The sequence below is a fragment of the Perca fluviatilis genome, chromosome 6, assembly GCF_010015445.1.
Source record: "Perca fluviatilis chromosome 6, GENO_Pfluv_1.0, whole genome shotgun sequence".
Taxonomy (NCBI): Eukaryota; Metazoa; Chordata; class Actinopteri; order Perciformes; family Percidae; genus Perca; species Perca fluviatilis.
Genome location: NC_053117.1, coordinates 16,994,251 through 17,006,351, shown reverse-complemented (window position 1 = coordinate 17,006,351; position 12,101 = coordinate 16,994,251).

Sequence of the window (12,101 nt, the reverse complement as noted above, 5' to 3'; positions counted from 1 at the left end):
GAAGCAGAGCAAAGCTGGGCCCTTCTTCTTCTGCCCTTCTCAGAAATGCCTTCATGATCTCCAAGCGTGAGGCCTCGCCCCTGAAGACCAACCCCTGCTGGGCTTCTAATCCTGTCTAAAAGAACCAGGAAGATGGCTTCTCTGGCCTTCGGGTCCTCCAAGAGTTCCCAGTATATGAGGGGATTAGCAAAGCGGGCCTCGAGCACCCCCGCTGTCTCAGTGTGGAGCTGACCCTGCAACCCTGTGGCCAGGTGGAGCTCCACGATGGGTGGTACCCACTACTGAATTATCTTCTCTCTTCCTCGCTAAATGAGGTGTCCTGAAGGGCTCCAGGTAAGACAGGTCATGAGGGGTCGACAGACCCCTGTGGTCTGACACAAAAAGAGGCAGAGGATCACCTGCCGCTTGCCAGATCAAATGAGGGCTTAAATAGGGGGCTACTCGTCTTGTCAAATCTCTCTCCATGAATACTCAGGAAGGCCAGAGACAACTGTATAGCCTCCCCCAGTCTTGGCCTCCTGTAGACCTGAGACCCTGTTGACTGCTAACACCCCTGTACTTCAGCCTAGGTCCCCTCGCAGTAGCCGTCAAGCTCTTAATTCCTACTCTCAGCCCATCACTAAGTACTGTGTGCATAATGGACCTATAATCAACCCCTGGCCAATGGAGCCTTTTCTCTCAGCGTGTCTGCACTCATGTTGAGCTTGCATGTCGAGTTGCAATAAGATGCTAATTAGACCTCATATCTACAGGGCTAATCTGCGTGTTCACATTCAGGTGCTTTTAATCCACTCCATAGCCGAGCAGTTTGCTAATTTGCAGGTAGTATTAACATAGTGGTCAAGGGACAAGGCTAAAATTATCTTATGAAAAATTAGAATGTAGACATGTTTGAAGGGAGCTGTTCTGATATAACACGCAGTAATTATCTAAGCGCATGTACAGTGGGTTGTGTGGCTGTAAGGTTAATGGTCAGATCCTGCTCTCTCTACCAAATAACCTCATCAAACTGCACCGCATGACAGGGTAAGTGAGGGGTGTGGCGATCTAGGTGCCCAACACAATGCCCCTTGTCAGTCAGCCTCATTCCTGGTGGTGAAGAGGGACGAGGGAGGGTGCGACGGAGGCAGCCACAGGCCATTGGGTCTCTGCGATTGGCCTTAATCCGCCAGCTAATAAGTTCAGAGAGGGGCCATATGCTGCGGTGCAATGTGTGGGGAGGGGAGTGTTGCCTCATGTTACTTACACCAGGCCGGCGCTTTCTCAGGTACCGCCCTCCCACGGTCTGTTCCTTTGTACTGGGGGATCAGCCCTCTCCACGCTGTGAATGGTCCGAATTGATTAAACCCCACCGTATAATTGTCAGCAAATCCCAGCGAATCATTTCCCATCCATTTGAAAAGTACAATGTGCGTTTCTCTTTTTCTCCTCGTCTCCTTTCTTCCTCACCATCCCCACCCCTCAATGTCCTTCCCCTCCTGTTTCTTCTTCTTCTTCTTCTTCTTCTTCTTCTTCTTCTTCTTCTTCTTCTTCTTCTTCTTTTTAAGGTCTCAGGGTTGTCCCTGCATGCCACTCTCGGCCCCCTGCATGAGACAGAAAGCATAGGCAGGAGGAAGAGGATAAGAGGAGGCAGGGGTGAGGAGGCATAAGGTATGCTTGGCTAGACATTTGGCCGTAGATGAAAGTGGGCAAAAGGGAGAGATGTTTTAATCTGTGGCCCAGGCCAGAGAGTGGGGTGCTGATCTGAGCTGGCACCTGCCTTGGCCCAGCCAGGGCTGAGTCTGGTCACAGCATCAGGTAAACACCAGGCATTCAAGGTTTTAAGAAGGCAGAAGAAGTCGACAGGTATCGCTGTAATAAATGTTAGGTTTGTTTTTTATTTCAGTTGGGTTTTTTCCCAAGAAAACGAGATCAAGATCAGTCGTTTTCGGCAAGGGCCCTTAAACGACATTTGTTTACGTTCAAGTTATGTTATAACGAGGAATCAGTGGAGGGAGGTGTTCTGGGTGGATGGAAAAATCTGACTGTAACAGGGAAGACTGCGATTAATTTCCCGTTTCAAATCGCTAGTCAATGTTGTCTTTTTCAAATCATGACCACAATCGTTCACTAACCTTATCCAAGTGGTTATTATTGTAACCATGGTCCCCCACCTCTACAGACTTACGTAATTTTAACCCACACCACAATGTTTCCCTAACCTTAACTAAGAACTTATTTAACCCAAACTGAGATCTTTCCGTAAAGTTAACCAAGTGGTCTTTGTGCCTAAACCTAACCAAATCTTAACCAAAGTCTTATCATATCATACAATGGATTTGTAAGGTTGTAGTTCTAGAAGACATCCTGTCAGATCAGAAAACGCTTGTATGTATCACAGTTACAAACGTATGATGTATTTTTCATCGTTTCATTTAGAGAACTTGCTGGTTTTTCCGGAGTGTCCGCTTCTCAATGAAGAATGTCCTTTTTATGCGAACATGTCTTCTAGCATTCAAAACCAAAATATCCACTTTGTATGCTTTTATAATATTACATACTTATTCACGTTTTTGTTTTGGATAACAGATATAACAGAATAATTCTCGGTAACGCTGACCACAGACCAATCAACCCCTCTGACACTTGTCCTTCCTCTAATCAATCCCCCATTATGAGTACACATGTTCAACACCCTTTCATTGATCTGAGAGGTCCCTAGACAGAGGTTCAAGACTCTCTGACCTCAGTCATTTAACCTTTCACCTCAGCTACTAGCTGAAAGCATATCCCAATTTGGGGATTCAGTTTATTTCAGTTGGCCTGTGGCTTAAAAAAAGATCTATAAGTATCAAGTTCTGGACACCCATTTTGTTATAGATAAGTAGATTTTGAAAACTTGACATCTTTTACATAATATAATTATCTGGACAAAGAATAATACGAAGAAGAAGCTTTTCGAGGTCAAGAATGAACTTTCATGCTCAACGATAGTTTTGCTTTTTCTTGGCCGTTTGATGGGCAGATCTGTTTAAAGGCCCAAAGTTCAGTTAATATTCATTATTTTGGTGACATATTGAGCAAAATGTCACCCGTCGTAATGGATCATCCTGTATCTCCCGTTGTTCGCCATTCACATCCCATTGAGATCTTCCTTACATATGGGGTCATATACATACAAGCAGTCCCTGTCACGAATCTCGTAACCTGACATTGATCTTCAACTTTGACGCTTGGCTTTGATTACTGGCTGAAGGGCGTTGTTTGTGAGAGTGATCTTCATGTAAAGTGCTAGTAAACGATCACAGGCCATGCTGGCAGATTTATGATCATGGGGGTTACAAGGAGACATGGGACAATGCAGCATCTCATCTATACTCATGTAAATAGCACAGTCCTGTGAGTTTGTATGCAGTCATGGTGGTGGTGATGATGGCGATGATGAGGAGGCGATGGAGAAATAGGAGGCTGGGATAAGGTGGGGAAGGACAGCGAGTAAGTTGTTGCGCACAATGTTGGGGTTATGATGCTTTTGGATGGATAATAGAGCCCAACCAAGTCAGTTCTAATTCATATGAAAACTACCATGCAAATGCTCATATGGATACAAACCACATATTAACATGGTAATTCTGGATGAAGCTCATGGTCAGGGAAAGCTGCACCTTTGGCCCCTTATTTCCATGCTGAATAGTTAACCTTGAGATCAACGCTGGAAAATGCAATCCTCAAAGACTGTCCCTCTAGACCCCATCCGAAGAGTTAATTATCGTTTCCCACTCACAGTTCTGCATTATTAATGACTTCCAATGTATTTTTTTTCCCCCTTTCAAACTATAATGCTTGCTATCATGGGGCTTTATCAGGACAGGTGTTGGACTGGGAATTCAATGACTACAATGTGGTCTTATTCTTCCTCTGCATTAAAACTGAATGTGTACTTTTCTTGCTTTTTGGTCATAACTCTGACCACAAGGTTAGTAACTCATCATGTCAAGGGTCATTAATCCTTCACTTGTCCACCCTAAGTCCTTAATGATGTCCACTAACTAGCACAGGAATCCTTCAGCAAGAGTCTCCTGGGAATGAGGTCGTGGTGTTTGGTTCGCAAACTTTGACCTCTTGTGACCACAGTGGTCTGACCCACACATGTGCTCTTGTACCAATGAGGTCATCAATGGGACATTGTCAAGGGCCTTGAGCAAACAGATTAGGCCCATTGTTTGTACACAGGATGACCAGCTGCCTCACTGCCCGTCACTATAATTATGTGATCCGTGAAGAAGTAAACTGACACGAGGCCCAGTTTATTGGGAGCTCAAGTGGTTGTTCAAGTAATTTAAAGGCATCCCTTGGTAAGATGTGTGTGTATTTATTTCTGCTATAACACCATTTTTTAACACATAGTTTGCTCAACACCTCGTTGTTGAGAAAAACCAGGAGAGCATGCAAATTATATTTGGCTATTTTTGAAGGCGCAACATAAATTTGATACTACAATTTAAGCAATATGTAATAATTTACTCAAACCAATGAAAAATAGCAGCTCAAAAAAAAAAAAAGAAGCTAAAACAGTACGAACCCAAACATGCCTCTCACCAATCACACATTAATCCCAGAAAAAAAATTATCAAAGCCAAGTCTTGGTTAAGTCGAGTGTTGCTTAGTGCCTATCACTCCCTCGTTCACCCCCCACTCCTCAACAAATTGCCCCCTACCATTGCTGTCTGTGTCCATCCAGTGCCCCCCATCCTATCCTCATTTGACCTGCATCTCCCATATGGAGAGAGGCACTGGACGGATAGAGAGGAGACACTGCCGGGAGGTCGGAGGTTAAAGGACCAGGACTGTTTACAAGGCGATGAGGAGTTCAAACAGCAGACGTCCAGTCTTTGTCCTCACCCTGTTAATGACTCCATTAAAGACGGACAGATTAGAGAGACAAAGTATTTAAGCCATTATTGGTCAACTGTATGAATTTATATATATTTTTTAATAATCTTGAATAATTGATCCAAATGATAAAGTTTATCAGTAGCAGTTATTCCCATAGAAATATATAAAAATGCAAGAAAAAGATACATACATATATCAATAATTTCTTCAGTCCAATGGATACGCTGCAGTCCAAACGTAAATATTCCACACCTTAACTTCTATACATCTTCTCACATGGGTTATGAATCTGATTAACACAGGGTTTACTTTTGTTTGGACACCCTGTGTTTACATAAAGAGGCCCAGTGGGACCAGCCCTGGGGGTCAGGGGGTCGAACCTTGGTTGTCAGAGAGCCTTGTGACATTTCTTTCCCACGTTTCCAGGCTCCCATTGTCCGTGGCAAGGAGCCCCCGTTAACGTTTGGCCCTGGGAGGTAGTGTGGCGTGAGAGGGAGGCCTAGGGGCATTGGACCCTCAGCGGGTCCCTGGGAAACGGGCGTAACCAGGCGGGGCTGAGGCGAGCGGGGACAGCATGGGGTCATTTTCCGGCTTGCTGCCCCTCTAAAGGGCTTTGGAGCACAGTATTGGCCCCTGGAGGAGTGCTGGTGTGCAGACAGTACAAAGGGCTTTGTCTGTCAGTGTGTGTGTGTGTGTGTGTGTGTGTGTGTGTGTGTGTGTGTGTGTGTGTGTGAGAGAGAGGGTGTGACTGACTACACACCTGTGCAGGTTTGTGTGAGTATCAAAATTATTATTTTACATGTTGGCTTTAAATTCCTATCTCCGGTTTTATTAATAATTAATTTTGATAATGGATAGGGAAGTCAAATAATGTCATGGTAATTTTAGCAGGGTAAGAGCAGCAACCAGTGTTATAGAAAATACACCAAGGTGTGTGATCACAAAATATGGTATGCCGTTGACGTGTAGTCAGGATTGTCACATAATTGCTGATTATTTCCAAATGAATAACAACGTAATGTAAGTAGAACGCAAAAAAAGTTGAAGTAAAATATCTTGAATAATAAATTGGATTAACATTCTGTGTGTGAGAACTAATTTCAGAGGTCACAGGATACAATATTTGCATTTTGTGACTTTTGTGACATGAAAAACATGATTTATTAACTGGTTTAATCACTAGTTGGGTTTTTGGAGCGATCACAGGTGTTTCTATCGCTACTGCAAATTGCGTGTAAAGCAGAGACAAAACCCTTTTAAAATCTTGTGCAATAATCTGATTATAATTCATTTACAATCCTACTTTGTTTGATTTTGTTACATGTAGTAAATATGTAAATATGTGTATTCATATCACAGCATGATCCTGCAATATTAACACACACATTCCTTCTTCCTTATGCTTTACTCACTAAGTAGATGTTCATTTACATTTTGCCTCTTGTAGTCCTAGGATGTCATTTGAAGCTAACGCACTGAGCTATTGAATAATAAATAGACATTGGCAAAATGAATAAATAAAACATATCATCCTGCCATTATCACCTTTTCTCTGTCTACATGCCATAAAAAATATAACCGACGTTCCTACTTATAATAAGGTCATCCTTTTTTAATGTTCCCCTGCTCGTATCTTCCGGGTCTCTGACAGGTTTTCAGGAGTCTGGTTTTGCAGTGGAATAGACGTGTACAGTAATGTGTGACTAAGGCTTTGTTGATCTGAGAGGGGTGCGGGCTCGCTAGCTTTGAGAGACGATGAGAAAGACCTCCTCCACCCGGACGCACACACATGGACCAGCGCTGTTCCTGTGGAGAGTAAAGATAGAAGCAGCAGAGGATCTTGAGGGAGAAATGGTCCGTGGTGTACAGTGCACAGAGAGGATCTGTGCCGGTTTTCCTTCTCTTGGTGCAGCTTGCGTGTGTTGTGACGAATGGCAGCCATTTTGTTTTATGCATTACGATTCACTCTGTCCCTCTCACATCTTTAAATGTTTTGAAGTCATCCCTGGGGAATACAATAAATAAAAATAAAATCTGCACACCTGAACTTTGATTTGTTCTCTCTTCTTTAAGAAATTATTAAATGATTTCCTGTTAATCATTTCTTATTCATTAACTGCATTTAATTCAGTTTTTTTTTCTCTCCGTAACACAAAGTTATTATAAAGCTACAATCTGCTCAAGGATAGAGGGGAAAAAAAGAAACACATTGGCAGAGATGGGAATTTTTACACCTGGAAAAAAATGGAGAAGCACGGTTTGTTTGTCTGCAATAGACCATGCCAGCTCTTAAGTGTTATATATGAAAGTTTATATAAAATGTCTATTCATCCCATTGGAAGTTTACCTGGGCTGAACGTATTACCAGTAGCATATCAGCCACAACAACTAGCCTGATAGAATCTCTCCACTCTTCCAAAACACAGACAAAACATTGCAATCTAGTGGCTGATTGCAGCTATTTTCTTTCTTCTCTCTTCAGCAGAATTGTTTCCTGGCCCTTACGAATTGAGTTTATCAGGTGTTGAACAACGGAATAGGGGTGGTTTATCAGGTGTTAAACAAGAGAATAGAATATTGTGGAAAAGGTCACAACTTTTTACAAAACTCAAAACCAAACTTTGTTTCAATTTCATTGCGTTAAGAGGGCACAAAACCTTTGGATCTGAAAAAAAAAGAAAGAAGTGCTAGGTGCTTTGGATGCACTACAGCATTTTCACACATCTCTTGTCAAATTGCCCTGACGCATGGGAGGGTGCCATTTTATTTTCAAATGTATTTATTCATGGATCTGACATTTTAAACAACCTCTGCGTGCCTGCCGAGTTACATAGCAAGCTAATTTTCTATATTCCATAGGTTTAAGGCGCTATCACTTACCATAGGCTGTAACATCTGAGGACTATTTACTTGCTGTCTTTCTCTCTTTTCGCCTCCTGCACTCCCAAAGCCTGAACCTAAACTTGGGAGTGCAGGCATAGATTTATATGCATGCCCCTCCTTTGATGGTAAATATTCACAGAGACAGCCAAGGTGCCCCCATCATTACCCATGTGCTGTGTGTTTGCCCACCAGTTAAATTCTTAGGGGGATTGTTTGGTGAGATGAATGGGGCCAAAGTGCTGAAGGACGTATCGGAGTTCAGCAAACAAAACCTCCCCTGATTGGCTCAGCAACAGCTCGGTCCAGTGGGCAAAGTTAGCAGAGAGGAGGTGAGAGGAGGAAAAAAATAGTCGTCATAGGGTTTCGCCTGTCAATTAAGGCTGCTTTGAATGGCTGGGAGGTGGGAGAGCGCTCGGCTCGACATCTCCCCGGTCCTGTTGGATCTGTGGAGATAGCTGAGGTGTCGTTCACCTCAAATAGGAAAAACCCTGTCAATATTCAACTATTTAATAACCCTGAATGTGCAGCTCACTGTGCCTTTTGAAGACTGTGGGGTCTGCATTTCCCTTTGATGTACTTTCATTGTCAGACTCTCTATCTGAAATCTTCGAAGATGGAATTGGTGACATTTTCTCTTTTTTCATTCATTCAATCCAACCTCAAAGGTTTCCAGCAGTATTTCTCTAGTCCAAGATGCTTTGTTGTATGGATGTGGGGGGTGGGGGGGGGGGGCAGTCAAGTTAGCTGTAGTTCTGCACTTGGATTTCTATCACTGGGTAATGGAACACCAGGAGATTTAGGCAAGGATGTTACTGACAAAATACATTTTTTTTTTATGTGCCTTGCTTATAAAGCATCTAGATTGCACCGATGTAGTTCCTTTTGCCGAAGTCAGAAACGCAAAGGTACATTGAAGCACATTTGCACATGAACATGCTTTCTCTTAAACACACACACACACACACACACACACACACACACACACACACACACACACACACACACACACACACACACACACACACACACACACACACACACACACACACACACACACACTATCTTTGTGGGGACCAGTCATTGACATAATGCATTCCCTAGCCCCTTCTCCTAACCTTAACCATCACAACTAAATGCCTAACCTTAACCCTTACCCTAACTCTAACCGTAACCTAATTATATCCATAATCCTACAAACAAGTCTTAACCCTCAAACAGCCCTTTAAAGTTGTGGGGTCCAGCATTTTGGCCCCACAAAGCTGTCGTATAGTATACTGGACTCCTAGTTTTTGGACCCCACGAATATAGTTAAACAAGCACACACACACACACACACACACACACACACACACACACACACACACACACACACACACACACACACACACACACACACACACACACACACACACACACATAGGTTTGTGGCACTATCTTTGTGGGGACCCATCATTGACATAATGCATTCCCTAGCCCCTTACCCTAACCTTAACCATCACAACTAAATGCCTAACCTTAACCCTTACCCTAACTCTAACTGTAACCTATTATAGCCCTAATCCTAAAAACAAGTCTTTAAATTTGTGGGGTCCAGCATTTTGGCCCCACAAAGCTGTTGGGACCCCACAAGTATACTGGACTCCCGGTTTTTGGACCCCACCAATATAGTTAAACAAGCACACACACACACACACACACACACACACACACACACACACACACACACACACACACACACACACACACAAAGCTCAATATTGACAGTTGAATTATGTACTCACTTTAACTGAATTATGCTAGCCCATATAATAGTTCACATTGCATGTTTTATGCCTCCATCTGAGGATCTTCACTGATTGAGATATTATACCATTACAACTCTAACATTGAAATGGGTTGTTGGATAATATTATATCATGCCAAGCCATGTGACTGGAACGTATTATTATATTTGTCATCATTTACACTGTAAACCCAGATTTAGTTGTAATTAAACTTTTTAGTGGTCACTACTTATTCTTTCATGTTTTGTTAAAAAACATATCCATTACTAAAACACATTAGTTGTTTGTAATAATCACCTTAAGAATGCAGTGCAAATATCATATTAAGCAGAGATAACCAAGGATGTTAAGTTTCGGTATGGGAGGGGCAGGGTAATTTGAACTGTTCTGCGCTGAAGCGATGCAAAGGCTCATGGGAAAACAAAGTATGTTCTGAACGGTTTATGTCCTAGTTAAAGTGTGTTTTAATAATGTTCTGTTAATGTTTTGGGTGTGCATTTGTGTTATCTGGGTTCTAGTTTTTTATGGTTGATTTAGTGTTCATGTTCATTTACATTTATTTTTGCACCATGACCGAGACCCGGGTGGGGACTGATGACTTCTGGGCAGCAAGAAATTGTTTAATTACACACACAGATTGGAAACAAGGAACTCTGTTTCTTAAATGAAACTCACCATGCAGAACAATACATTGAAAATGTACAATGTTTTATGTGTATTTTTAGTCTCCCTGCTTTATTGGAACACATGTAATTAATACTTTTTTTTAAAGTCTTACTGTGAAAAAGGAAAATAAACATTTATATGATATTTCTGTAATAGTGATACGAAGCCTAATGTTTTTTATTTCTTATATTTCGTTGCATGTTTAAAGCTATAGTGCGTAGTTTCTGTCTCCCCCATGAGGAATTCTAACACTGTCGGTGCGTCCACATGATACAAGCCTTCGGTGATCGCGCACCACCCCCACCCCTCCTCCACGCAGTTGCTAGTAGCCAAGGAGGAAATGGAGGATTAAGAAAAACATGATAGACTCTTCAGAAGAGGACATTATCTTCACTCCATTTTTTGCATGCGAAAGTCGCTGGACGACACCAGTTTCTGAACACAGCCATACTGAGAGAGTTGTGTGGAGCTGATAGTCTTAATTAGCTTTGTAGCAAATCATTTGGCAATTGAATGTCAATGTACAATAAATGTAACAGGCGTTCATTAATATCAAAAAGTTACACACTATAGCTTTGACTTAACATGCTTACTTTAGACAACATGACTTAAAAAAAAAATTATTTATGTTTACTAATGATTTTTAGTAATGACTGCTAATGTAAACTTTATTTGTCTACTGCATCAACTTACTGCTCTGTTAATACAACTTGAACTGTTAAGTTTCACCTTGTGTACAAATTTAATGGTTTCCACGCAAATTTCTAGCAAAGTCAACTAATTTGGGATAACACTGTACTGGGATTACGGCATTAAAACTGATCTGAAGCCACTGTAGAAACCAGAATTCAGTGATGGGGAAAGATAAAACAGGCATATTGTGTTTGTGTTCGCAGACAAAGGTAACACGTTTGATTGTGAGGTAGGAATCCGGAATTTGTTATTTGGTTATTTGAGAAGATGACTGTCGATTGTGCTCAATAATTAGGCTTTGCTAATTAGGTGGTCAAGGCTACAGTATGCAGGCTATAGCTGTCAGAACATGACAATGTTAAACTGTACCATTGTGCATTGATTATGAACCATATAAACATAACACCAGCAGCAGAAAAAAGGGAAACTCAGGCTGGGTCTTCTAATGTCTAAGGTTGTCAGTTTTCCTTCTCTCTATTATCCTGTTTATAGAAGAGGGCACAGCTGTTGGTTGATGTGTTTTTCTGCTGGTGTAGCTTTAAGCTTTTCATTCAAAGGGAGACAACTCTTTATATGTTAGGTTGATGCAGCATTCACATCTATTTGTTTGTTGTCAGTAGACTTTGCCTATTTTTTGGTGTTGATTTTCTTTAGTGTGTCTTTAACTGAAGATTTTTGACGATACTGCATGATGGCCACAAAATTCACCAGGCCTAATTGTACTGTAGTTATGACCAAGAGGCTAACTTCAATCGAATTTCCAATGTGGGTTGTATTTATGGTACATTTGACATGGCAGCAATAGTAAATTACCTTGTGTGTCATGAAGTCATTCCTGCATACAATGCGAACAATAGACACAGAGCGACATGTTAAGATGGGATTTTAGTTTCAGCAGCTACAGTCGCTTTAATCACCAGTTACACATCACATTGTATAATCAAAGCTTAACAGGAGTGTTTTCTTAGCAGTCAAACTAGCTTTTGCAGTAAGGAAAATCAGCTGGTAAAGTGAAAACTAATCTCCCAATGTGTGACTTTAATGCCACTAAATCACCTTTTTATCACCAATGGAATGTAATAGAACACCATGAGATTTAGGCAAGGATGTTACTGACAAAATATCAATTATTTGTATGTGCCTTGCTTATAAAGCATCTAGATTGCTAGTTCCTTTTGCAAAAGTCAGAAACACAAAGGT